This window comes from Sus scrofa, chromosome 10, assembly GCF_000003025.6.
Source record: "Sus scrofa isolate TJ Tabasco breed Duroc chromosome 10, Sscrofa11.1, whole genome shotgun sequence".
NCBI lineage: Eukaryota > Metazoa > Chordata > Mammalia > Artiodactyla > Suidae > Sus > Sus scrofa.
In genome coordinates this window covers 61,537,724-61,565,177 of record NC_010452.4, presented here as the reverse complement: position 1 = coordinate 61,565,177, position 27,454 = coordinate 61,537,724, and the positions used below count along the sequence as shown (strand labels likewise).

Here is a 27,454-nt window from a genome sequence, read left to right as displayed (position 1 = left end):
GAGAAATGATGCTTGCTTGCTTTGCATTCCTGTAACAAGATCCCCAGTGCTTCTCTGAAGCCCAGGTTGCAAACAGTGGCTTGGATAGAACCGTGGAGACAGAGGTAACTACAATGTGGGCAATTCCGCCACTGACCTCCGTTCGCAGAAAAATGTCAGTGCTGGGCTTGCGGGCCACGTCGACACTTCAGAAATCCCACCTTTAGGTGGAGAGAACTCAGGCAGAGTGGGCTTCATCTAGTTCTCGGTGCAAAGCCCAGGAGTCCTAAGCTTTGGAGTCCTCTGGATGCTTTAATGCTTTGCTGTCACCAATTTGAAATTCTTAATAAATTTCAAACCAGACACCTTGCGTTTTCAGTTTGCACTTGTGCCCACAAATTACCAGCTGGTCCTGATTTGGGTAATACTTTGTATTGCCTGGAATTGCATTTTACAGAGACTGCAAGGCTTGTTAAACCTAGTTCTCTGTCCATTGTTGTCCAGAAATGCTGGCCCCATTTTGATATAAGGAGGAAAATTAGGCTCTTCTCCAGGGAGGAGAGGACCCTCAGGTTTGATAGATACCACAGAAACCATTTCATCTTTGGTATTTTCCACCCCAGTAGACGCTGACTTAGCATACCCAAAGCCTGGAAAAATGCCCTGTCTCGGGTATTTGGAATACCCAAAGCCTGGAAAAATAAACAAAAGTGTGTCTCAGGGACCCCAGAATTACACGGTGTATTAAGTTCTGTTGTCAGAGAGTTTAGCATCACTTTCTGCTCTTCTCCATATATCAAGATGCCAACTCAGAAGCCCTGTATTAGAGGCCCCCAGAAATCAGTGGGGCCGACTGTCAAGTTGCAAAGGTGAGTTAGGAATAATCACGCTTAAATAAGAAAACAAGTTAATGGGAGTTTTACTTTTGATGTAAACAAAGCATTTAACAGGGACCCTTCATTGTTTTCAACTCCCTGTGACTTGTTGCTCATAGTTTAGCCTCAGGTTTGGGTTTTGACCGCCTTCCATTAAATAGAAGATGGTCTGCCCAGGTTGTCGAGGGACATTCAATTTCACTCTGAATCCTGTTCATGCAGGTCTCTCCACTTGTGATTTGCCACGACTCCTCCCCCATCTCTCTCCCTCTTCCCATCTGCACCCAGAGAGTTTTCTATTTCAGGCGACTGTGTTATATCCCTCACTGGACAATACACACATCAAAGGGCAGCAGAGACTCCCTCTTTATCTTCCTGGTTCATTGCACAGAGCAGCCATTCAAAGAGTATTTGATGAACTGAGTGAATCTTTCCATTGCCAGCATAGGAAAACTCTGAGTGAATAGGCAGTGAGACCAATCTATGAAATGTTTCACCCTGAAACGATATGTTCCCAACATCAAACCTTCCCATCTTTGTCTTTTATGCATTTGTCCTAACTCTGGAATTAAGGATACATCCTCAGGGTGAAAAATAAAATAAACTTAATAACTTTAAAGAGGGACACAAATATTTTAGGCGAAAGAGCAATGGACAACCATCTGCCCTTCAGCAGGCAACAGACAGATATTTAAGGAATGAATGGCTGAAGACCTATTGCCTTGTCTTGAATTCCACTGCTAATACTAATGGTGAACTCCTACTGAGCACCATGTGGCAGAGACATTGTCCATGTTTTCTGTGTAATATCTCACTCAGCCTTAGACCACTCTAAGAAGTAGCTAAGATAATCTTCCAGGTTTTACACATGAGGAAACTGATTTAGAGAAAGGTTTTGCCTGGGGTCCCCTAGCTAATGGTTGCTAGGGATGAGCTTTAAAGTTAGGTCCTCTACCTCCATGTCTGTGATCTTAACCTCCAGGTGATACTACTTGGGATGGTTGTATTGTTATCAATTTATTCACTGTCCTCCCCTTCCAGACCCTTCCTATGGCAGGATAATATTTCTCAGCTCATTGAAGTTACGTTTGGCCCTGAGACTTGCTTTGGCCAATTAAATATGAGTAGAAGTAATGTATGCCCATTCTGAGGAAATATTTAAAAATCCATCATATTGTTTTCCCATCTAGTTTTTGTTTTTTTGTTTTTTTATCCTCTCTAGGAGAGAAGCAAAGTCTAAGACAGGGGCTGCTTCTTTCGCTAGGTCGTGTCTAGATGAAGGGTCAAAAATAACCTATGATAAACTTCCGATAGAGCAAAATTATTCTTTATTGTAAGCCACTGAAATGTGAATAGTGCTACTTTGAACATGTGCGTTCAAATACCTCTTTGAAATTCTGATTTGTATTCTTTTTGGTATATACCCAGAAGTAGAATTGCTGCATCATATGGTAACCCTACTTTTAACTTTACAAAGAACTGCCATGCTGTTTTCCATAGTGGTTGCACCATTTTATATCCCCATTAACAGCATCGAAGGGTTCCCATTTCTCTACACCCTCACCAACACAGGTTATTTTCTGATTTTTTTCATAGTAGCCATCCTAAGAGGTATGAATAATACCCCATTGTGGTTTTGATTTCCATTTCCATAATGATCAGTGATGCTGAACATCTTTTCATGTTGACCATTTGTATATCATCTTTGGAAAATGTCTATTCCAGTACTTTGCCCATATTTTAACTAGGCTATTTGATGTTTTTATTGTTCAGTTGAAGTATCTTTATACATATTTTGAATATGAACTCATCATTAGACTGGTTATTTACAAATATTTTCTCTCATTCCATAGATTTTCTTTTCAGTCTGTTAATGATGGGCTTTGAGGCACAGAAGCTTTTAATGTTGCTGTAGTCTAATTTGTCTATTTTTCTTTTTCTTGCCTGTGCCTTTGGTGTCATATTCGAGAAATGCTTGCTAAATCCAAAAAAAAAAAAAAAAAAAAAAATCCCCTATTTATTTCTTCCAAAGTTTTATAGTTTTAGGTCTTATGTTTAGGTCTTTAATCCCATTCTTATTTATTTTTTTTTTGTGTGGTATAGATAGTTATCTTCCCACACCATTTGTTGGTCCTTTCTCTAGTGAATGGTCTTATATCCTTGCGAAAGTCATTTGACCATTTATGTAAGAGTTTATTTCTGGGTTTTCTGTTCTACTCCATTGGTTTATAGGTCTGTCTTTATGCTGGTACCACACTGGTTTTAATTACCGTAGCTTCGCAATAACTTTTGAAATCAGGAAGTGTGACTCATCCAACTTTGTAGGGAAAGGCAGTCTCATGCATGGAGTACTTTGACACCCACGTGGCTGCACAAAAAGGAGCCTTGAGCCTAGAACATTTCTTTCCTTCCTTCCTTCCTTCTTTCTTTCTTTTCTTTCTTTTTCTTTCTCCTTCCTTCCTTTCTTTTGCACTTTTAAAAATTATAGTTGATTTACAATGTTGTGCCAATTTCTGCCACATCACAAAGTGACCCAGTCATACATACATATATATATATATATACATATACATATACATATACATATACATTCTTTTCCTCATATTATTTTCCATTATGGGCTATCCCAAGAGATTGGATATAGTTCCCTGTGCTGTACAGTAGGACCCATTGCTTATCCATTTTAAATGTCATAGTTTGCATCTAGTAAGGCCAAACTCCCAGTCCATCTCACTCCGTCCCCACTTCCCCTTGAAAACCACAAATCTGGAACATTTCTTTATCAAGAGAGAGAGTCCTCACAGCCTGTGCTGGAGTTAATGCCTTATGTGGGAATATCTTTACCTGTTTTAGATTCAGCTTGTGTTCCTTTGTTCTACTTAAGTGCATGTGTTGTATGGCATCTGGCCAACACACTGCTGTATCAGTGGGAAGGAGATAGAATTCTTCTGTGTAGCATAAGAAGGATACATGCTGGCCAATTGCCTTGCATCAGCTACTGGGAAGAACCCAATGGTCATGGGGAACTGATGCTCCCTACTGAAGCTGATCTTTGTCTTTCTCTTCTCTGTATGAGCAAACTGTTGTTGCATCTGGTGCTTGACTGCATTGCGTTTCCTTGGTGACTTTGCTACCAAGATGCAGTGGGAAGAAATGTTCAGACTTTCACTTCTGATAATAAGCAATAGGTGTCACTTGTGCAACATTGTTCTTCTTTTGCAAGATTATTTCAGCTGTTTGAGGTCCCTTGAGATTCCATGTGAATTTTAGAGTGGATTCTTTCTATTTCTGCAAAAAAAGTGCCATTGGGATTTTGATAGCGATTGCATTAAATGTGTAGATTGCTTTGGGGAAAGGGGGTAAGGATTGAATAACTGATGCACATGGGATTTTTAGGGTGGTGGACCTTCCAATGTGATAATGAGAGAGTTGATACATGACATCATACATCATCAAAACTCACAGCTTTATAGCACAAAGAGTCAACTTTAGTGTATGCAAATAGGAAAAAAAAAAAAAAAATGGGAGGTTTGAGTGTTCCAGGAAGGAATGCAGACTGTCACCAGAGAATCCAGCCTATTTCAAATGTATGAGGGAAGCTCAGTTAAGGGGAATACTCGGGGAAAAGGCCGACCTAAGTAACTTTGAAACTGAGTAAATTCTGTAAGATTAAAGGCAAAGGAACTGCACATAAGCACTGTGCTACTGCTGATAAAGTTGTTTCTCACGAGAGTACTGGGGTATGATCACCAATTCTTATACTGCTGTATAGGTATCCCCTGCTTCTCAAAAGTTCCCTTTGTGCTACTTTTGAAGTAAGACTTACATTACTAGTACCTGTTTTCCCTAACCGAAAGAAATCCAAAGAGGTTTTTTGTTTTGTTTTGCTTTGTTTTGTTTTTTGCTTTTATGAGAAAGGTAAAAAGCAAAAATAGCATTCAGCATTTGTTTTGCTGTGAGCTGTAACAGAGGCCGTTTGCACCCCAAGCAGTGAGGATGGCACTGCCAAGCCCCTTCCCTGGGAACTGCACTCAAGTGTCTCAGCATCAGTCTTTGCCATAGCTTCAAACTGGGTCTCTTAGCATCTCTGCTTTATCTCAATTCATTTTGTGCATCCATTAGCAAGACGCATCCTGATATAACTGCTTCTTTGCTTTCTGACCAAAGGTTTCGTAACGAATGCTATATCTTTAGATATGAAGGAAACCTGTATGTGTACACTGGGAATTTAAAAATTAAGTGATGCTCTTATGGTGCTTCACTTTATTGCATTTTTTAAAAACGAATTCCCCCACCACCACTGGTAAATTCTAAAAAACAGTTGCTTTTTTTTTTAATTGAGGTAAAATTAGAATATAACATATTAGTTGCACATTACAACATAGTAATTTGATTGTTTGTGTAAACTACAAATGTGCAGACCATAAAAAGTCTACTAACCATTATTACCATACAGTTACTCCCCCTTCACCTATTTCACCCACCCCAAAACTTTCCCCTCTGGTAACCATTTATTTTGTAACAAGACTTGGTCCATCTGAAGGGAATGATGTTCCAGACTTGGGTTCTTCCTCTTCCTCACTGCAATTAATTTTTTCCTAATTTTCTTATTCCTCTTAGCACATTCAGGGCATGACATATTATCTTCTAGGTGTGGGGATGGGAAAGTGCAGGCCGGTAACATGAAGAGAGAGATCATCTTCCTGGGGGGGTGTGAGGCACCCAGGCCTGAGCTGCATCGAACTGCAGGCCAACCCAACCTTCTGTGTCTGCCAAGCATGGTCTGCCATGGACCACACACCACCGGACACCAGATGCTTGTGTCCGAAAGGTCTCAACAGAAGTGAGAATGGGCGGTAAATTCACAGCCTTAGGGCGAAGGGCTCTTGAAGCAATTCTTTTTTTTTTTTTTTTTTTTTTTGTCTTTTTGCTATTTCTTTGGGCCGCCCCCGCGGCATATGGAGGTTCCCAGGCTAGGGGTTGAATCGGAGCTGTAGCCACCAGCCTATGCCAGAGCCACAGCAACGCAGGATCCGAGCCGCGTCTGCAACCTACACCACAGCTCCCGACAACGCCGGATCCTTAACCCACTGAGCAAGGGCAGGGACTGAACCTGCAACCTCATGGTTCCTAGTCGGATTCGCTAACCACTGCGCCACGACAGGAACTCCTTGAAGCAATTCTTGACCATGCCGCCAACATGGCCTCCTGAGCCAGAGCAACCACCTCAATCATGTTGGTCTTTTCCCCTCTCTCACTCATCGCACTCTTCTGAACTCTTGGTCTCTTGGTCACCGTCTTGTGTTTCCTTGAAGCTGACTGTAATCTGGTCTCCCATGATGTTTCAGGAATATACTGATCTTTTTCTTGTCTGGAGTCTCATATAAACCTCTGTTTTCTGGCCACTGGTACTCAGATTAAGTTGTTGACACCAGTTCCGCAAAGAGTTCCCATTCACTTGATTAATTGGAGGCAAAATGCTCGGCAAAGGGTGAATTGCTTTATGACACAATTTTGGGCTAGCTTTGAACTGTCTGTTGGTTTCAGGAAGATGAACTTCCATCCTTTGTACTCTTGACTTTCAAAGTTGAAGAAACACCTGGTTCCATTTGATGGTCTTCAATAATTTCCTCATTACCTGGAACCAATATAAGAATCACATTTTCTTCATCTATTGCTCCTTCAAAATAATTCTTCTCATAATTTGGGCATGCCATTTTGAAGAAATCTCAGAGAACAGAGACAGCAATGTTAAGGATATCTGCAGCTCAATCCTCTAAACCCGTCTCAAAACGAATTTTTATGGCAACCTTGTGTTGTCAGATGATGGTTAGCATTTTAGCAATAAAGTATTTTTACGTTAGGGTGTGTACATTGGGTTTTTTGGCCATAATGCTGTTGCATACTCACTAGACTGTAGTAGAGTGCAAACAGCTTTTATATACACTGGGAAACCAGAAACCTCCCGTGACTTGCTTTATTGCCATATTTCCTTCACAGCAGGGGTCTGGAACTGAGCCCACAGTATCTCCAAGGTATGCCTACACAGATCTACCTTGACTCATAATGAGCTTACATCCCCATAAACCCACTGTAGGTTGAAAATACTGTAAGTTGAAAATGTATTTAATACACCTGATCTCCCAAACACCATAACTTAGCCTCGCCTACCTTAAACGTGCTCAGAAAACTTACAGTCACAGACATTTGGCAAAATTATCTAGCAAAAAGCCTGTTTTATAATGAAGTGGTGGATATCTCATGTAATCTATTGAATACCGTTCTGAAAGTGTTAAACAGAGTGGTTGCCTGGGTATAGAATGGTTGTAAGCCTATCAGCTGTTTCCCCTTGTGAACATGTGGCTGACCAGGAGCTGCGACTTACCGCTGCCCGGAATCATGAGACATGAGAAGACCTCATATCGCTAGCCTAGAAAAAGATCAAAATTCAAAATTCGAAGCACATTTTCTGCAGCATGCATGACACTTTTGCACCATGGCTAAGTCAAAAAATTCTAACTGGAACCATGGTGAGTCAGGGACATTTGTAAATGGAAGCCAGAAGCCAGTTTTTTGTTTTGTTTTGTTTTAAACCGTTCCTGTGGGAATTTGCAGATAAACAAGGGAAAAAGGCTAGAATGATTCATGGAATGGATTAAGTTGGAGACATCAGGATGTGCTCATGTTTAGCTTAATATAGATACAGATAGTTACATATAGAAATATTTATATGTGGATTAACACATTTTCTTGCTCTGACACCTGAGAGCTTAAAAGAAATGACGCCCCAGTAGCAAAAAGCCAGCACCCGGATCACGGTTTCTAATTCTAATTCGACAAAAAAACAACCAGGATTTCTTAAAGAAATGGCCAATTTTAGCACTGAAAGTATGCAAAATGATATGTGACATATTACTGCGGCAGAAAGTAAGAGAATGCTTTAAACACACACATACACACACATTAATTGATAGAGATATGTCAGCAGGACTCAGGAGACAACTGAAAGAGCTTCCCACAGCCAAAGCTAGAACAACTTGAATGAAAAAATAAAATAGTATTAAACTATAACCAAAATATAAATATCCCTAAGTCCATATTGATAAACATAAATTGTTCAATAAATAAGTTCAGGAGAAGAGACAAATATTACCCACAGAAGGAGTCCAAATAATTTATGTAAACACATTACTCTTGGAGTTCCCTGGTGGCTCAGTGGGTTAAGGAGCTGACATTGTCATTATTGTAGCTCTGGTTGCTGCTGTGGCTCAGGTTTGATTCCTGGCCTGGGCACTTCTGCATGCTTCAGGCACAGCCAAAATAAATAAATAAATAAACACATCCTTAAGAACAGAAGGATAAATCCTTACTCCTTACCTGTAGGCTGTGTGTATAAGGACTTTGCTTCAAAGAGAAGAGTGTGGAGAAGGAGAGAAATGAGTACCTTTCTGACGGATTAACTGCCAAACGACCTCAACATCAACATCAACATCAACAAGGTCAACATCAACAAGGTCAACATGGACAAGTCAACATCAACATCAACATCAACATCAACAAGGTCAACATGGACAAGGTCAACATCGACAATGGCAAGTCATGCTGACAGTATGTGCCCTTGATATGATGTGATGAAAATGGTACCTCATCTTTGTGATCCTCCTCCCAATAACCTGTAGCCTGGCCTAATCGTGCGGAAAACATTGGAAAGATTCTGATAGACAGAGGGACATCCTGCAAAATACTTGACCAAAATCATCTCTTCAGAACAGTCTAGGTCATCAAGTATAAGCAAAGTTTGACACAGTGTCAAGCCCAGTAGAGCCTAGAGGCTTGATGACTAAAGGTGATTATCCTAGAGGCTTGATGACTAAAGGTGATTATCCAGATAGAGTCAGGAATGGATGTTAGATTAAAAACAAAGGAAATCTGAATAAACTGTGAACATAGTAATAATGCATCAGTATTGCTTTTGTTTATTCTAATAAATAAACCACGCTGACGCAAGATGTTAGAAATAGGAGAAATTGTATCCAAGATATGTGGGATTCTTGGAGTGTCCATCATGGCTCAGTGGTAAGGAACCCCACTAGTACCCACGAGGGTGCAGGTTCGATCCCTGGCCTTGCTCAGTGGGTTAAGGATTCGGCATTGCTACAAACTGGGGTGTAGGTCATGGATATGGCTCAGATTCCGCATTGCTGAGGCTGTGGCTTTGGCTGGCTGGCAGCTTCAGTTCTGATTTGACCCCTAACCTGGGAACTTCCATATACTGTGGGTGTGGGCCTAAAAAGACCAAAAAAAAAGAAAAAAAAAAGATTTATGGGATTCTCTCTACAACCTGAATTTTTCTATACATCTAAAACTGTTCTAGAAAAATAAATCCTATTTAAAAATTATTTTTTCTGGAGTTCCCACTGTGGTGCAGTGGGATTGGCAGTGTTATGGGAGTGTTGGGAAGCAGGTTCAATCCCAGGCCTGGCACAGTGGGTTAAAGATCCAGCACTGCCACAGCTGTGGCTTAGGTCACAGCTGTGGCTTAGTTCACAACTGTGGCTTGGATATTTCTTTCCGAATATATAAATTTGTTTTAAAAATAAGGCGTATTTAAAAAATTATTTTGCAAACTCCAAAGTGTTGTTTTATTCACATGGTATTCAGTAGTGGCCAGTGAACATATGGTCTGAAATAACCTAAAACTATTGAAATCTTCCAAGGTAATTGCATTTCATTTTCTCATGGCTCTCAGAGCAGGAATTCTCCTTGGGTCCACCTAAACGCTTTAAGGAAAAAAAATGATACTTTAAAAAACAGGTCAATTCTTAACACATAAATGTCATAAAAATTTAACCTAGCAGTTACCCTAAAGAGAACTTACCAGCCAAGTTTCCAAGTTTAGGCACTATAGTATGTTTCAGCAGAAAGCACATGGCCTTTGGAATAAAATGCATCTGGATTCAGTAAATTAATTAATTTAATTTAATTAAACTAAAGAAATTACCCAGAACCTAGCAGGAAAATACTTACAGTTTCTCCTCCTACAGATCTGAAAATGGCTTTGGTCAATTTCTAATCTTCAGCCTCCAAAGCATTCCTCTTCCTCTTCACTTTTTACTGGATTGGACAGAATCTTAAAGTTCAGGATTTGAACTCTTGGCCACTAAAAATCATTATCACTAGCATTCAACCCATGCATCTGGGACCCTCGTAACCAAATGTAACAGTACGACTGTTACGGTGAGGTTTTGGTACCGTCAGCATCTGTTTCAGCGGCTTCATTCTCCTAAGTAACTGGCATTTCCCAATGCTCGGGTGCCTGATCTACGGCTGTTCCCCGTCCTCCTTCCTCCTCCACGTACTACTGCAAATTCCGGAGCCTATGAAAGTGAAGCTCAAAAAACAGTAAAACCTACCTTTGCTCTAGCGCGCTTTGCTTCTGATGTGTCGTCGAGGCGAATGTGTTCCTCTGACCTCCTTGTCCCTGGGTTATGGCTTTCGTAGGAGCGGCATTTTACTGGCAGATTGTGAAACGTGTTTTGATCTATTCTGTTTTATTAAGTTAATATCATTTTTTAAATGAAACATTAGCTGTGCTGCACTATGTCTACATAATCAGATAAAAGGCAGTTCTCCTAATGCAAAAAGTCAGGCTTATTTTTTCACTGTTTTGTAACTTCTTTTTGAATGGCTGTTCCTGTCGAGAAGGTGAGTTCTGTATTCCTCTCTGTGGGAAGTGGTGTAAATCAGGTGTGTTTTGAAAGATTTTATTTTTTAGAGAAATTTTAGGTTTACTGCACATTTGAGAGGGGGATACAGAGATTTTCCACGTATGTCCCAGATCTGTATTTGTTTAGTCTCTTGCATTAGCAGCATCACTTACCAGAGTGGTGCCTTTTTTTTTTTTTAAACTAAGGATGAATTTACACAGAGAAGTCATTATCACTCTAAATCCATAGTTTACATTAGGGTTCACTTTTGGTGGAATTTCATTGGGTTCGGACAAATGCATAATGACATATATCCAAATTATCTCATTCAGCCTATTTTCACTACCCTCAAATTCTTCTATTCTTTCTCTCTCTCTTTTTTTTTTTTTTTTTTTGTCTTTTTGCCTTTTCTAGGGCGCTCCCACGGCATATGGAGGTTCCCAGGCTAGGGGTCGAACCAGAGCCACAGCAACGCAGGATCTGAGCCACGTCTTCGACCGACCCCACAGCTCACGGCAACGCCGATCCTTAACCCACTGAGCAAGGCCAGGGATCGAACCCACAACCTCATGCTTCCTAGTCGGATTCATTAACCACTGCGCCACGACAGGAACTCCAAATTCCTCTATTCTTCTATTCTCTCATCATTCATCTCTCCCTCTATCCTCATTGCCTGGAAAGAGTTGATCTTTCTGCTATTCCCATAGGTTTGCCTTTTCCACAGGGTCCTCTAGTTGCAATCACACAGTCTGTCGCATTTTCAGGTTAGCTTCTTTCACTTACTGAAATGTGGTTACAGTTCTGCCATGTCTCCTCATGGCTGGATAGCTCTTTTCCATTATCTGGATGTGTCACACTTACTCTATCCATTCACATAACCAAAGTATATCTTGTTTGCTTCCCAATTTTGGCAATTATGAATAAAGCTGCTGTAAACATCTGTGCTGGGTTTTCCTGTGAACAGAGTTTTCAACTCATAACGTAAAGCACAACTGCTGGATTGTATGGTAAGAGTATGTTTAGTTTTGTAAAAACCGGCCAGACTGTCTTCCGAAAGTGACTGTGCCATTTTGCATTCATACCAGCAACAAATGAGTTTCTGCTCATCCACATCCCTACCAGCATTTGGTGGTGTTGGTGTTCCTGAAACCGGCCATCCTAATAGGAGTAATGGCAGCTCAATGTTGTTTGCATTTCCGTGATGAGATATGTGGATTTCCTCGTCGTATGTTCATTGGCCATCTCTATGTCTTTAGCGAGATGTCTGGCAAGGTCTTTGTTAACTTAAGTTTTAAGAGTTCTTGATGTATTTTAGATAACCATCCTTTATTAGATCTGCTTTTGCAAAATTTTTTTCCAGCTTCTCTTAATCAACTCCAGCAAAAATGTTTAATTTTAACGTTTCATTTTAATGACATCCCGCGTATCAATTATTTCTTTTATGGATCATGTCTGATGCTGTATCTAGAAAGACATCGGACCCAAAGACATCTAGATTTTCTATGTTCCCTTCTAAAGAGTTTTAGTTTTGTGTTTGACTCCTGTAGGTTCATTTTGATGAAGAGTATAAGGTCTGTGTCTAGATGATCTCTGTTTGGGGAAGTTATTTGCTATTCATTCTGTATCTTTAACAAATATATGACCGTTCAGATCATCTGTGTCTTCTTGTGTGGGTTTTGGTAGATTGTGTCTTTTAAAGACGTGGTCCATTTCATCTAAGTTATCAAATGTGTGGGCATAGGGTTATTTATAGCATTTCTCTATTATCCTTTTAATGTCTATGAGAGCGGCAGTGATGTGCGCACTTTCATTTCTGATACTAATAATTTGTGCCTTCTCTTTCATTTTCTTGAGTAGCCTGGCCAGAGGCTTATCCATTTTATTGACCTTTTCGAAGAACCAGCTTTTGGTTTCTTTGTTTTTTTGAGGATTCTATTAATATACCTTCTAGCTGAGACGTCCTTCCCTCAGCCGTGTGAAGCCTAATGAATTAGTCCATCAAAGGCATTCTTTATTTCTGTTACAGTTGTTTTTATATTTAGAATTTCCTTTTGATTCTTTCAAAAGGTTTCCATCTCTCTGTTTAAGGGCCTGTCTGTTCGTACATACCGTCTGCTTTTATCCATTAGCACCCTTAGTGTATTAATCAGAGTTGTTTTCAATTCCCAGCCAAGCAACACCAGTCTCTTTGCCATATTTGCATCTCGTTCTGATGCCTTCTCTGTCTCTTCAAATTGTGTTTGGGGCTTGTTGGTTTGCCTGCTGATATTTTTGTTGTCCTTGTTGTTTTTCTGGAGAGCCAGGTATGTTGTACCAGGTGAAAGAAATTGCTGAAAACAGGCCTTTAGGAATGTGATGGTGAGGTTTCGGGGTGAGAAGTACTTTATAGAACCGCGATCAGGCTTTAGTGGGACTGTGTCTCGGTACCGTGAACTTCTCAGGTGTTTTCTCTTGTATATTCTCTCCCTTTTGGTAGGACTGGATCGCTGCCTGGGCTAGTATTTCCCCTGCCCAAGTGTCAGCTTTGCTCTGATAATTGCCCAGCACCTTAGATGCTGGTTAATTATTTTCCCCAGGGCAGGTTTTGTTAATATGTGGTGTTTTTCCAAATGGTTACTTTTCCTCTTCTCTGCCTTAAGCCGCGCAAGAATTTTTCTCCAATATTTACCGTGGGAACGGTGTGTCGAGCTTCTAAAGGTAAGTCTCTGGATATTTGGGGGCCCCCGTATGCCTGGTTCCCCTTGGAGGTTTGGCTCTCGGACTTGTTTGCTCGGAGCCTCCAGTAGTTTGTCGTTTGCAGTTGAGGTTTTCCTTCTCGTGTTAATTTCTGCTCTGTGTCTCTCCTCCAAGAGGCCAGGGTGCCCTGTATTCGGCTTTTCCCTGCAATTTTGGAGGTGATGGTCATTCCGTGCCCTCTCTTCTCTCACAAATCCAAGAAGAGCTGTTGCTTTTTACATCTGTTCAGCTTATACTTGTCATTCGAATGGAGTGGTGACTTTCGAGCACCTTCCATGTGGAGCTGGAAAGTGGAAGTTAAATTATGTTTTTCTCTCAGTTTTGCTACACTGTTTTCTGGGAATTTTATTAGAAAGCAGCCAGTTGAATGGAGAAATGTACTGAGATTTCGGCACAGACGACCTGATTTGAATCCTGTCTCTACCATTTGCTAATTGGGTTTGCTTAGGTGACTCAGATTTCAGCTTCTTCAGTAAAAATGAAATGAGAATAAAACTCATTGGTTTGATGTCCTTATCGAAAGAGGTCATTTATTACCCAGAGGAAAGCTCTGTGCCCTCACATAGTAGGTTCTTAAAAATATGTGTTCTTTTTCTTTTGCATTCTCTTTAGGAGGACTCTTTTTTTTTTTTTTTTTTTTTTAATAGAAGAGAAATAGGGCTAAAGCATGGAAGGAAAGGGGAAAATAATAGTTTGCATCTGAAAATATTAATTAGTGGAAATGTAAGATTAAAATCTGAGGCCCCAAAGACCTGGTGTGTTTTCTAATGTGTTTATACAGGACCTGAACTGGGAGGAGGAGGAATTGGGTGTATATTTATATGCATATACACACTTTCTGGCTTAGAAATTTAATATCTTGCAATATGTGCCTAGGAAAGTATGAGTAACATAATTTCAAGGATATTTGTTAAAATATTATTTAAAACAACTAACATCGGAAACAATTTGGCTACTGAAGTAAATGATAGTATATATGCATATATAAAATGGAATATTATCAGGTTTTCAAAATTGTATGGTAGACACCATTAAGAAAAGAAGCCCATCATAGGCTGGGAGAAAATATTCACAATATAAAGGAACCACATTTGTGTATACAAAGAAATAATACAAACTGATTCATCAAAAAAAAACGTAATGGCAAAATATTTGAACACATACTTCACAACATTATTTTTTATTTATTTCCATTTTTATTTCACAGTATGTTGCAAATATGGATATGTGAAAACAGTTTGCAAAATATGAAATATCTAGCAAACCTTCCCTGTTACAAAACATTATTTTAGAAGATGTTCAACCTTGTTACTAGGGAAATGTAAAATAAAACCTCGATGTAATATCACCATACACCTATAAGAATGGCTAAAATTGAAAAAAAATACTATCAAGGATTAGCAAAGTGACAGAGAAACTCTCATACATTGCATACATTGGGGAGTTTCTAATAAAGTTACACAAACATCTGTTTTAGTATCCAGCAATTATACTCTTATGCCTATGTGCCCAAGAGACGCAAGGTCATATGTAAACGAAAAGATGTATATAAGAATATGTAAAGGATATTTTATTTACATAAAATAATCCAAAACTAGAAACAAGCAAATGTTTATCATCAAGGCAACAGGAAGTACATTGTGTTACAGTCATAAATGGAATATTACTCAGCAACAGAAAAGGAACACAATATTGACGCATTTGATGACCTGGATAGATCTCTAAAACATTATGTTGATGCAAACAATTGACAGCTGCATGTTTCCTCCCACAGAAAGTTCAAAAGAGAGGTAAATCTAATGTAGAGCAATAGAAATCTTAACAGTAGTTGTTGATGTGGAAAGATTGACTGGAAACTCAAACTCTCCATGGTGAAAGAAACGTTCTATCCTTTGATTTAGTCTCGGGTTACCTAATACATACATTTGTCAGAATTTACCAAAATGTAGCACTGAGATTTGTGCACTTGGCAATATGTAAATTATACTTCAGTTTTTAAGAACGAAGATAAAGCATTCCCCTAAGCTAAAAAAAATGTACAAAGGTCAGGATACTCTTTCAGCAAATGTTTTTGTCTGCCAGGCCAGTGTCAAAGTTGTACAGAAGCAGCAAGGCTTTCTGTGTGAAATGAATAGTGATAGAAAAAGAGAAACACTTCAAGAAGAAGCAGGGGGATTTAGAGGTGAGGGAAAACAACAAGAAACTTAACATGTAGTACTCCTTAGAACTTTTTGTAGTCTGTACTGTGATAATAAGGATTGACTGATCATTGTTCCTATAAGGTAACTGAGCCAGGGTTGTGAGGAGTGCCTTCTGGGAGCTTTTTTTTTCTCTTCTACAAATTGTGTGTTTTCAGTTATATTTCTGTTACAACAGGCTATGTGCTAGCTCTGCTTTGTAGGTTTTTTTCCCCCCAGTCTTTTTATTCTAGTTTTTTTTGAGATAGAATCGACATACAGCACTGTGGAAAGCTAAGGTGGGCATCATAGTGACTTGGCTTACAAATATTGTAAAATTAATGCCGCGGTAAGGTTAGTTAGAATCCATCATCTCACATAGATACATATTGTTTTTCCATGTGATGAGAACACTTGGGTTCTGTTTACTCTCAATGGTTTTCCTGTATACCATACAGCACTGGTGACTACAGTTATCATATGTATATTGTATCTTCAGTACTTATTGATGTTTCAACTGGAAATTTGTACCTTTTGATCTCTATCCAGTTTCCTCATTCTCCACCCTCTGACTCTGGTAACACAAATCTGATCTCGTTGGGTTTTTTAATTTAATTTTTTTTCTTTTACATTTCAGAGGTGAGTGAGATCATGCAGTATTTGTCTTTTCTGACTTCACTTAATGTCCTCAAGGTCCATCCATGTTGTTGAAAGTGGCATAATTTTATTATTATGGATGAATAATTTTCTAATGTATATATACCACCTTATCTTTATCTATTCATTCATCAGTGGACACAGGTCATTTCCATGTTTTGATTATTGAAAATAGCACTGCTATCAACATGGTCGGGGGCAGATATTTCTTTGACCCAGTGTTTTTGTTGCCTTGGGATAAATACCTACCAGTGGAATTGCTGGATCATACAGTAGGTTTGTTTTTAACTTTTGAGGAACCTCCACCCTGTTTTCCATAATGGCTCTACCAATTTGCATAATCACCAACAGTACACAAGGCTTCCCTTTTCTCTACACCCATAACAGCACTTGTTATCTGGCGTCTTCTTTGTGATAGGTGATCTGACTGGTGTGAGATAGCTCCTTGTTGTTTTGATAGGTATTTCCCCAGTACTTACTTGTTTTGCGCATCTTTTCAGGTCCCTGTTGGCCATCTATATGTCTTTTTGGTGGAAATGTCTACTCAAGTCCTTTGCCCATTTTTAAATTAGGTTGTTAGTTGTTTTGGGTTTTTTTTTTTTTTTTTTTTTTGCTTTTTAGGGCCACAGGTGCAGCATATGGAAGTTCCCAGGCTGGGGGTGGAATCAGAGCTACAGCTGTAGGCCTACGCCACAGCTCACAGCAATGCCGGATTCTTAACCCACTAAGCAAGGCCAGGGATCAAACCCGCATCCTCATGGATGCTAGTCTGATTTGTTTCCACTGCCCCGCGACAGGAACTCCAGTTTTCTTTTTTTTTTTAATTTAAAACATTTTAATTTTAAGACATTTAATTTAAAAACACATATAAAACAGTTAGAACACAAAGTTCAAATAGGCTTTTATAGTAAATCAGAGTTTTTAATTTTAACTTAATTTTTTTCTTAAAGTATAATTGATTTACAATGTTGTGGCAGTTTCTGCTGTATGTGCAGAAAAGTAACCCAGTCTTACATATAAATACCTTCTTTTTCTCATATTATCTTTCATCATGTTCTATCCCAAGAAAATGGTCTAATTCCCTGTACTCTACAGTAGGATCTCACAGCTCATCCACTCTAAACGTAAGCGGTGTGCTGGTCTCCTTTGAGCTGGACTCAAACCAGTGACCTAAGGATGTCTCTGAGTCACAGTGTCGACACCAGTCCTCTGCTCTACCAGCCGAGCTATTGAAGGGACTAAATCAGGTTGTTTGTTTTTTAGCTATTGAGTTGCATGTTTCCTTTATATATTTTGGGTATTAACCCCATATCAGCTGTATGAATTGGAAATATTTTGTTGTGTGCTGTATGTTACCTATTCATTTTGTCGATTGTTTCTTTAGCTGGGAGGAAGCTTTTTAGTTGAAGGTCCACTTATTTATTTTTGTTTTCATTACTTGTGTTTTAGGTGTTATAGCCAGGAAATTGCTCTTAGACCAGTGTCAAGGAGATTTTTTTTTTTCCTGTATTTTCTCCTAGGAATTTTATGGTTGCAGGTCTAAGCCTTGAAGTCTTTAATCCATTTTGAGTTCAGTAGTAAGAGTGGTGTAAGATAGGGGTCTAGTTCTATTCTTTTGCATGTAAATATCTTTTTCCCAGTATCATTTGTTGAAGAGATTGTTTTTTATTCATCGAGTATTCTTGATTCCCTGGTAAAATATTAATTGGCTATATATCCTGGGATTTTTGTCTGCAGTCTCGATTTTATACCATTGCTCTATGGGTTTATTTTTATTCTGGTATCATGATAGTTTGATAATTATAGCTTTGTAATATAGTTTGAAACAGAAACTGTGATACCTTGAGCTTTGCTCTTCTTTCTTAATATTATTTTGGTTATTCAGAGTCTTTTGTGATTTTCTATTTTCCACAGAAATTTTAGGATTTTTTTTCTAATTCTGTGAAAAATGCCATTGTAATCTTGCTAGGGATTTCATTGAATCTATAGATGGCTTTGGGTAATACAAACATTTCAACAGTGTCAGTTCTGTCAATATTCCATGGACAGTGGACATCTTTTCATTTGTTTGTGTTTTCCTCAATTTCTTTCATCAAAGTCTTGTAGTCGCTAGTGTATATATCTTTTACCTCCTTAGTTAAATTTATTCCTGTTTCATTGTTTGTGATTCTGCTGTGAATGAGATTTTCATTATTTCTTTTTCAGATGTTTTGTTGTTAGTGTATAGACGTGCAACTATATTTTGTACCCTGAAATGTTACAGGGTTTATTGATTATTCTAGCAGGTTTTTGGCAGAGTCTTTAGGATTTTCTGTACGGGGCATGCTATTATCTATAGACAGAGACATTTTTAGTTTACCCTTTCCTGTTTGGATGCCTTTTATTTATTTTTCTTGCCTGATTGCTCTGGCTAGAACTTCCAGACTTGTGTTGAATAGGAATAGAGAGAGTGGGCACCCTTGTCCGTGATCTTAGAGAAAAACCTTTCACCTTTGATACTGTTGGCTATGGATTTTTCATATATGGCCTTTATTGCATTGAGATATGTTCCTTCTACACCCAATTTATTGAACATTTTGGTCATGAAAGTATTTTGTACTATGTCAGTTGTTTTTTCTGCATCTATTGAGATAAGCATATGATTTTTATCTTCCATCCTGATATGTGGTGTATCACATTATTTGATTTGAAGATATTGAGACATACTTGCATCCCAGGGATAAAACCCATTTTATCATGGTGAATGATCTTGCCAATGTGTTACTGAATTTGGTTTGCTAATATTTTGTTGAGAATTTTGTTATCTATATCAGGGATATTTTTCTGTATTATTCTTTTCTTATAGTATCTTTATCTGGCTTTGGTATCAAGGTAATGCTGACTTCATAAATCAGTATTATTCTCTCCTTTTCAATTTTTGGAAAAATTTGAGCAGTGGCATTAATTCTTCCTTAAATGTTTCATAGAAACTCACCAGTAACACCATCTGGTCTGGGGCTTCACTAACTTGAGAGGTTTTTGATTACATGTTCAGTCTTCTTACTTGATATTGGTCTGTTCAGACTTTTTTTCTTCATGATTCAGTCTTGGTAGGTTGTATATTTCTAGGAATTTATTGATTTCATCTAGATTTTCCAGTTTATTGGTGTATAATTTGTCTTGGTAATTTCATGTTCCTTTATATTACTGGGATATCAGTTGCAATGTCTCATTTTTCATTTCTGATTTTATTTATTTGAATCCTCTCTTTTTTCTGAGTTAGTATACCTAAAGTTTTGTCAATTTTGTTTATCTTTTCAAAAAATAGTTCCGTTTAATTGCTCTTTTCTATTATTTTTGGAGGGACTTCATTTCATTTGTTTCTGCTCTGATTGTTATTTTCTTTCTGAGAACTTTGGGCTTAGTTTTTTCTTTTTCTAGTTTCTTGAGGTGTAAAGTGAGAATATTGATTTGAAATCTTTTTTGTTACCTAATGTAGGCATTTATCACTATAAACTATTCTCTTAGAACGGCCTTTGCAGCATCCCATAGATTTTGATATGTTGTGCTTCAATTTTCTGTTGTTTCAAGATAACCTTTGGTTCCCCTTTAAATTTACTCTATGACCCATTGGTTCTTCAAGAGTGTACTGTTTAGGGAGTTCCCGTCGTGGCGCAGTGGTTAACGAATCCGACTAGGAACCATGAGGTTGCGGGTTCGGTCCCTGCCCTTGCTCAGTGGGTTAACGATCCGGCGTTGCCGTGAGCTGTGGTGTAGGTTGCAGACGCGGCTCGGATCCTGCGTTGCTGTGGCTCTGGCGTAGGCCGGTGGCTACAGCTCCGATTCAACCCCTAGCCTGGGAACCTCCATATGCCGCCGGGAGCGGCCCAAGAAATAGCAACAACAACAACAATAACAACAACAACAAAAGACAAAAAAAAAAAAAAAAAAAAAAGAGTGTACTGTTTAATCTCACATATTAATGAATTTTGCAGATTTTCTCCTGATATTTATTTTTACATTCATACCATTGTAGTCAGAAAAAAATACTTGGTGTAATTTCAATCTTTTAAAATTTGCTATGACATTTTTGTGACTGTTGTATGATCTATCCTACAGAATATTCCTTGTGAACTTGAGAAGAATATATACTATGCTGTTATTGGATAGAATGTTCTGTATATCTCTGTTAGGTGTATTTAGTCTGAAGTATGATTCAAGTCTAATGTCTCCTTGTTTATTTTCTGTCTAGATGATCTACCTATGGTTTAAAGTGGGATTTTTAATTCTTCTGTTACTGTGTGGTTGTTTATTTCTCCCATCAGATATATTAGTATTTGCTTAATATATTCAAGTGCTCTGATGTTGGGTGCACATATATTTATGATTATTATATTCTTAACACTTTGTCATTGTATAATAACCATCTTTATCTCTTATTACCATTTTTGATTTAAAATCTATTTCATCTGAAATCAATATAGGTACCCCTGCTCTCTTTTACTTTCCACTTTGCATGGAGTACATTTTGCCATCTCTTCCCTTTAAATCTATGTGTGTTTTTTCTTTTTTATTGGCTGTGACCATGGCATATGGAAGTTCCCAGGCCAGGGATCAACCTACACCACAGCAGTGACCCAGGTGGCTGCAGTGACACTGCCAGATGTTTAACCTGCTGCACCACAAGGGAACTCCTCTATGTTTATTTTTATTTTTTATTTATTTATTTTTTGTCTTTTTTTACCATTTCTTGGGCTGCTCCCATGGCATATGGAGGTTCCCAGGCTAGGGGTCCAATCCTTAACTCATTGAGCAAGGCCAGGGCCTGAACCCAAAACCTCATGGTTCCTAGTTGGATTCGTTAACCACTGAGCCATGATGGGAACTCCTGTGCGTATTTTTAGAGTGGAGATGGATATTTCATATGCAGCCTGTAGTTGGGTCTTGTTGTTATTGCTGTTGTTTCTAAATCTATCCATCTACCCAATGCCTTTTGATTGGGGAATACAGTTCATTAACGTGCATAGTAATTATTGATAGGAAAGGACATGCTGGGATGCCATCTTACTGTTTTTCTGCCTGTTTGTAGTTCCACTTTTTAATGTTCCTTTCCTGCTTGCTTTCTTTGTCAATCTATGATGTTCATGATGGTATGCTTTGATTCTCCTCACTTTATCTCTTATTTATCTTCTGTACACTTTTACTCTGCAGCTCCTATGAGATCTATATAAAACATCTTATAATAGTCTATTTTATACTGATAACTGTCTAAATTTTATCACATACCAAAACTGTATCCTTTACCTCCCACTTTTACATTTTTTGATAATACCATTTACATTTTTATTGTGTATCTATTAACAAATTGTTGAAGTTATTGATATTTTTAATACTTTTGCCCTCTCACCTTCATTTTTTAGTGAAATAGTAACTCATCACTATTTTACAGTGTTAGGGTATTCTCAGTCTGACTCTATGCTTACTTTTCCAGTGTGTTATGTAATTTTATATTTTTTGATGTTACTCATTAGCATCCTTTTGTTTAAAACTTTAGAACTCCTTTTTGAAGTTTTTATAATGCAGTTTTAAGATTGATGAATTCCCTTAGCTTTTGTTTATTAGTGAAAGTATTTATTTCACCTTCAATTATGAAGGTGAACTTTCCTGGGTAAATAAATCTTGATTGGAAGTTTTTTTTTTTTCCTAGCACTTTAAATATGTCATCCCATTCTCTCCTGTGCTGTAAGATCTCTGCTGAGAAATCCACCGATAGCCTAATGGGAGTTCCTTTTTATGAGAAAAGTTTTTCTTTTCTTGTCACTTTTTATATTCTCTTTGTATTTCGTTTTAGAAAATTTTATTATTATGTATCTTGAAGAAGAACACTTTGAAATTTTGAAGTGACCTATTAGATTGAACTTGGATATTCACAACTCTCCTCATGGTTGAAAAGTTCACAGCCATTTTTTGCTTAAATAATCTTTTTACTTCTTTCTCCTTCTCTTCTCCTTTTGGGGCTGTAATAATGTCTACTTTATTTCTTTTGATGATATTCTGTATCTCTTGTAGGCCTTATTCATCCGTACTCATTCTTTTGTTGTTCTTTTAATATTAATATTTAATTAAAAATTAAATTAATTTAAAATTAAAATTTAATTTAAAATTAATATTTAAAATTCAGTATTCATTGATCTGTCTTCCTGCTTTGAGCTCACTTGATTCTCAGTTGTATGTTCAAGTTTTATGTGAGCTCTCTATGAAATTCTTCAGCTCCTTGTATTCTTCATTCCAAAATTTCTTTTTAGTTCTTTTTTATGTTTTCTGGCTTTTTCATTGAGTTTTTCATTTCATTACTGTAGTGTTTTCTCATATTGTTAAATTGTTTATCTGGGCTTTCTTTTAGCTCCCTGATCATCTGTAGAATAATTATTTTGAATTATTCCTTGTACAATTTCTGTATCTCCTTTACTTTGGAGGCAGTTACTGGAGGTTTTCCTTTGTATTACTTTGGTGGCATTGTGTTTCCCTGAAAACTTGTGATCCCTGTAGCCTTATGTAGGTGTCTATGCATTTGAAAAGCAGTCACCCCATTACAGAATTTTTGGACTGATTTCCATAAGGGAAGTCTTTCACCTGTAGATGAAGGCCCAGGGGATTATGCTGTAACCCTGGATCTAGTGGCAGAGGGCACCAGGTATAGGACTGTGTGGCAGCATTGGGTCTAAGGGAGTGTGATGGCTCTTTGGCTCAGTCCCTACAGTTCACAGTACTCACAATGGATGGTCCTTAGCAAGCACTGTTGGGGGGGGGGAGTTGTCAGTAACTGTGGGTGCTGTTGGACTACTAAGTGGTGCCTCCATGACTAGTAACTAGGGACCGGGCAGGCTTAAGTGGTGGCTGGAGCCAGTGGTATGCACACATGTGTCTGCAGAGCCCAGCTTCGGGTGCCTGTGTAGTAGGAGAGATCACATATAGGTACACTCATAATAATGGGGTCAGGGTGGGTACCAAGGGCCAAGGCCAACTATGGCCTTCCTGTCATCTGAGGAAGCCATGGGTGTTGTGTGCTTGCCTATGACTTTACACTCTGCTCCTCAGCATGCATATTGCAGTGGTGGTCATTGACAGCGCTGGGACTGAGGGCCATGCAGGTCCTCAGCTGGAGGAACTAGCTAGATGTGGTGTGAGCCAGAGATTTAAGGCAGGACCTGCCGTGGACCTAAAGCAGCTGTGGGGGCCCTGGATATGCTATGCTATCCTGTGGCAGCATTTCCTCCCCCTGGGCATGCACACAGCCGTGGAAAGTGGTAATGAGAGGTGGGCTGGGGTCTTGCGGGTATACAGCTGGAAGGGCTATCTACAGGTCAGTGTGAAGTCAGTGGACAGTGTCAGAAGGCACAGCCTGATCAGGGTGTAGCAACAGGTGTATAGGTTACAACTCATCAATTTGTAGACTTTAAATATCTGAAATATGTTGTAGTTCAGTTATACCTCAATACAACTTGGGGGAAGATCACAAAAGATACAGTTGCCTACAGAATATATCCCTTTTTATAACTCTCACTTTAAGGTATTCATTGTCCAGGTTTTTATTTAGTGCTTACTATACTCCAAAACAAGTGTCCTTGTAAGATATGGCCAAGATCAAGAGAGTTTCTCTACCTTTATCGAGCTCTATCAGGGAAGACTCGAGCAGGTTATTGTGAAAGGGCTTAGTGCTACAAATGGGAGAAAAGCAGGAAGAGTCTCCAGGGCTGCCTGGTTAAGAATAGAACACAGGACAAATCCCTGGCCAAGGAGCAATTTATAAGTGAAATTTGAAAGATAAGTAGGATTGCCAGTTTTCCAGCAGAAGGGGCAGTGTGTGAGGATGCGAAGTGGTGAGAATGAAGATGGACTCTTGAAGAACTTTACTAAGGGAGAGACAACAGAGAAACAGTGTTTCTGGAAGATCACTTGGGACAAAAATTCATAGGGTTTTACAAGCTATGTTTAGGATTTGGGTTCATATCCTAAAGGTGATGAAAATCATCATCAGCATTACCTTTAGACTGGAATCATTAGCATAAATGCCATGTTGGGAGAGGGTCCACCTGGCCTGATATTGTGTATCTTGCAGAGACATTTTTTAGGTAGGTATAATTTTCATGTATCCATGTATCAGATGTGCGCACTACAGAACACTATTTTCCCACAGGTACTGCCCATCTACCAATTAAATTAATCTTTCCTTATTCCCCGTCCTTCTCTTTCTGACTTACTTCACTTAGTATGAGAATCTCTAGTTGCATCTCTGTTGCTGCAAATGCATTATTTTGTTCTTTTTAATGGCTGAGTAGTATTCCATTGTAAACATGTACCATATCTTCTTAATCCATTCATCTATCAATGGACATTTAGGTTGTTTCCATGTCCTGGCTATGGTGATTAGTGCTGCAATGAACGTGGGGTGCATGTACGGGGAGTTTAGTGTTGGTTGATGCAAACTATTACATCTAGAATGGATAAGAAATGAGGTCCTACTGTACAGAACAGGGAACTGTATCTAATCTCTTGGGATATAACATGGAAGATAGTATGAGAAAAAGAATGTATATGTATGTATGACTGGTTCATTCTGCTCTACAGCAGAAATTGACACAACACTGTAATTCAACTCTACTCTAATAAAAAGTTAATTAACTAATCTTTCCTTGAAGTGTTTTTGATGGCCCCTTGAATGTCCTACTCCCATGAGCAGGATAACACATTCTATGCATTGACTAAAAGAATATAGTATCTTGTATTATGGATTCTTAAAATACTTACTTCCCAGTTCAGTTGATGATAATGAGTGGTGTGCTCTAATATACTGTGAAAGCCTGTTCATCTTTTGTTTATGCCCTTTTGACTTAAACTCAGATTATGTAAGAAAAACTTGAATGGGTGTCAACATCTCATAATCCTCTGAGTAACCTTTGTTCTTTCAAGACGCTGAAAAAGTGTCCCATCCACTAACAGCTACTGGGCACTCTGTCATTTAGACAATTACATCCACATTAAAAGGACATGTAGAAAAGGCTTTCACTACTAGCACATTCTCTCTTGCCCTTTTCTCTCCCTCACGTTTCCCATCTCAGTTCCTTCCAGGCATTTTAAATCATCTTATTTATAATTAAGTGGAGGTGAAAAAGGCAAATTAAAAAAAAAAAAAAACAACTTAGGATTTTAACATATCATTGGCATTGGATGTAACGTACTAAAATAACTGAATGCACAAGTATGAAATTGGCATGTGAATGTTCAGTACTTACCACCCATTCCTGCTTGTATTTCAGCCTTCTACATAATGACATCCCAAGATAGGATCTGAAATATCAAAGGTTTTGCTTGCATACTCATTATCAGAATTCTGAAAATCTATGTTCTCATGCATATTTAATTTTTCAAGTATAGTACCATGTGTTATTTTCTAAAAGATGGTACAGAAAAATATTATAGGAGATTATGATAGATTAGTAATTAGAATATTTTTTGACACAACTTATTAACTATGTTTTAACTATTTATTGAATCATGTACACCCAATGAAAGAAAACAGGTAAAAATTTGTTGGGTGGTTTTACTCAAAGTGGAAAGATTGAAAAAAATTTAGTTCTTGTGGGTATGCTAATTATATTTAGAAAAAAATAAGTATCACTATACTCTACCACTTTGGTTGTTCCAAATTCAGAATATTTATTGTGAGCTTAGATTCACACCCATCAGAATATGTGTAAGAAAGGAAGACCACCAGGACCAGAAAGACTTATCCTAAAACCAATGCTCATAACTTTTTTGACTGCTTTGGAAATTTTATAAGTCAGCTAAGGGTGCTATCATAAGTTTTGGTCTGGGTGAAGGATGTACCTTCCTTTTGAATGGAGGAAGAAAAGTGATGGTGGAAACCAATGAGTGGGTTATGCCACCTGGCAAATGTTGTCTTTTCTAACTGCACCTTTTAAAATGGAAAATGAACTCCAGATAAATTTCTGGACCCATTGGATACATCAAGAAACAGAGTCAGGCCAGAAGGCTGTTTATCACCCAACCCGTCTCTACCTGGCTGATGGCCTAGGATTTAGTACCAGCTCAGAGTTAGGGTCCAATAACCATAATCATTCTTAGTTCCTTTTCTGAACTGCACAGTTAGCCAAACTAATAGCCCCCGGTCCCTTTGAGGAAGGAGAGGAATAGGAGAATTGACCATACGCACTTGTGACAACACAGCAGGTGCTTCCTCCAGAGGAACTGCCATCATCCTACCTGCAGAGGATGTCTGCAGAGCTTTCCAAGGAGCGTGGTGCTTCTCTCAAGGTGTCCTCTGAACACCCTCCAGGAGATGGGTAAGTCACACACTAGAGATCACTCCATCATTCCCATCTCCCTACATCTTTATGTTTATTCTACATTGTATCAAGGAAATTGCATGTTTCAGTATCATTGAATGTAAACCAATATGACATCAAGGTTTTAGTCAACTATGCAAGCAAATTGTGAGCGTTTTTCCCAGTTGCTGAATCCAGAATCCTTCATAAGTGCATCCATATTGATACATTTGGCTCTTCCAATCTTATGTTCCTTTCACCATGGACAAATATACATATACATTAATTGCTGCAGATATAAACTAACCACATTTTGCAGTTTTTTCTGTGCTGTATGCAAGCTGACTCCTCCCAGATCAGACTTAGTACCCATTCCTCTCTAGATTGGCTTTGAGTCTAGTGTGGCTCTGGAGGCCATGGGGGAGAGTTAGGGTGGATGTTTTGGAAATAAGCTTCCCCTTGCAATGGAAGGTCATTACACTCTCCTGGTGCTGGGAGAAGCTACATCCTCAGAAAGGAAAGGAGGACTGAGGTCTGTGAGATTTGTAGGGAGGTCAAGATACCCAGATTCATTGGAACCCCTTCATTCTCTTCTTTTTCTATCAATGCTAAGACATTTGAATAATAATAATAACTTGGAGCTAAAAGAGGTGATTTTGTATAGTCATAGAGTTCCCCTCTCCCGATTCTCTTAATTCTGCCTGGAGGTGTTCATTTTCATTCTAACATTTCCCCAAAGCAATAAAAAATAGCCTATTCCACCATACCTATAGCAGAATTCCCATCATAATAGTCTTTTAAACAGCCTCTTGCTTTTCAAAGTCTTCTGTTAATAGGCATATTCTTTCAGGCAACACTGGGGGCCATGCCTTAAAACAATTCCCATTGTGTAGGTTTTGGTAGATAATTATTTATTTGGTACTTCAACAATTAATGAAGTAAATGCTAGTCTTCTCTACCTAGATGTTACCTGTCTCAGTGTGTTAGGTTTGGAAAGC

General features: G+C 38.5%; 1 long non-coding RNA gene and 1 pseudogene across 1 annotated transcript in view; one reads left to right on the top strand and one right to left on the bottom strand.

Moving 5' to 3' along the window:
- Positions 5,951-6,571, bottom strand: LOC100514868 (annotated as a pseudogene).
- Positions 12,959-27,454, top strand: part of LOC110255590 — a 370,333-nt gene continuing 355,837 nt past the window's right edge. Inside the window, exon 1 of the long non-coding RNA XR_002336141.1 lies at positions 12,959-13,258. This is a non-coding gene — a long non-coding RNA (uncharacterized LOC110255590). The remainder of the gene's footprint in view (positions 13,259-27,454) is intronic.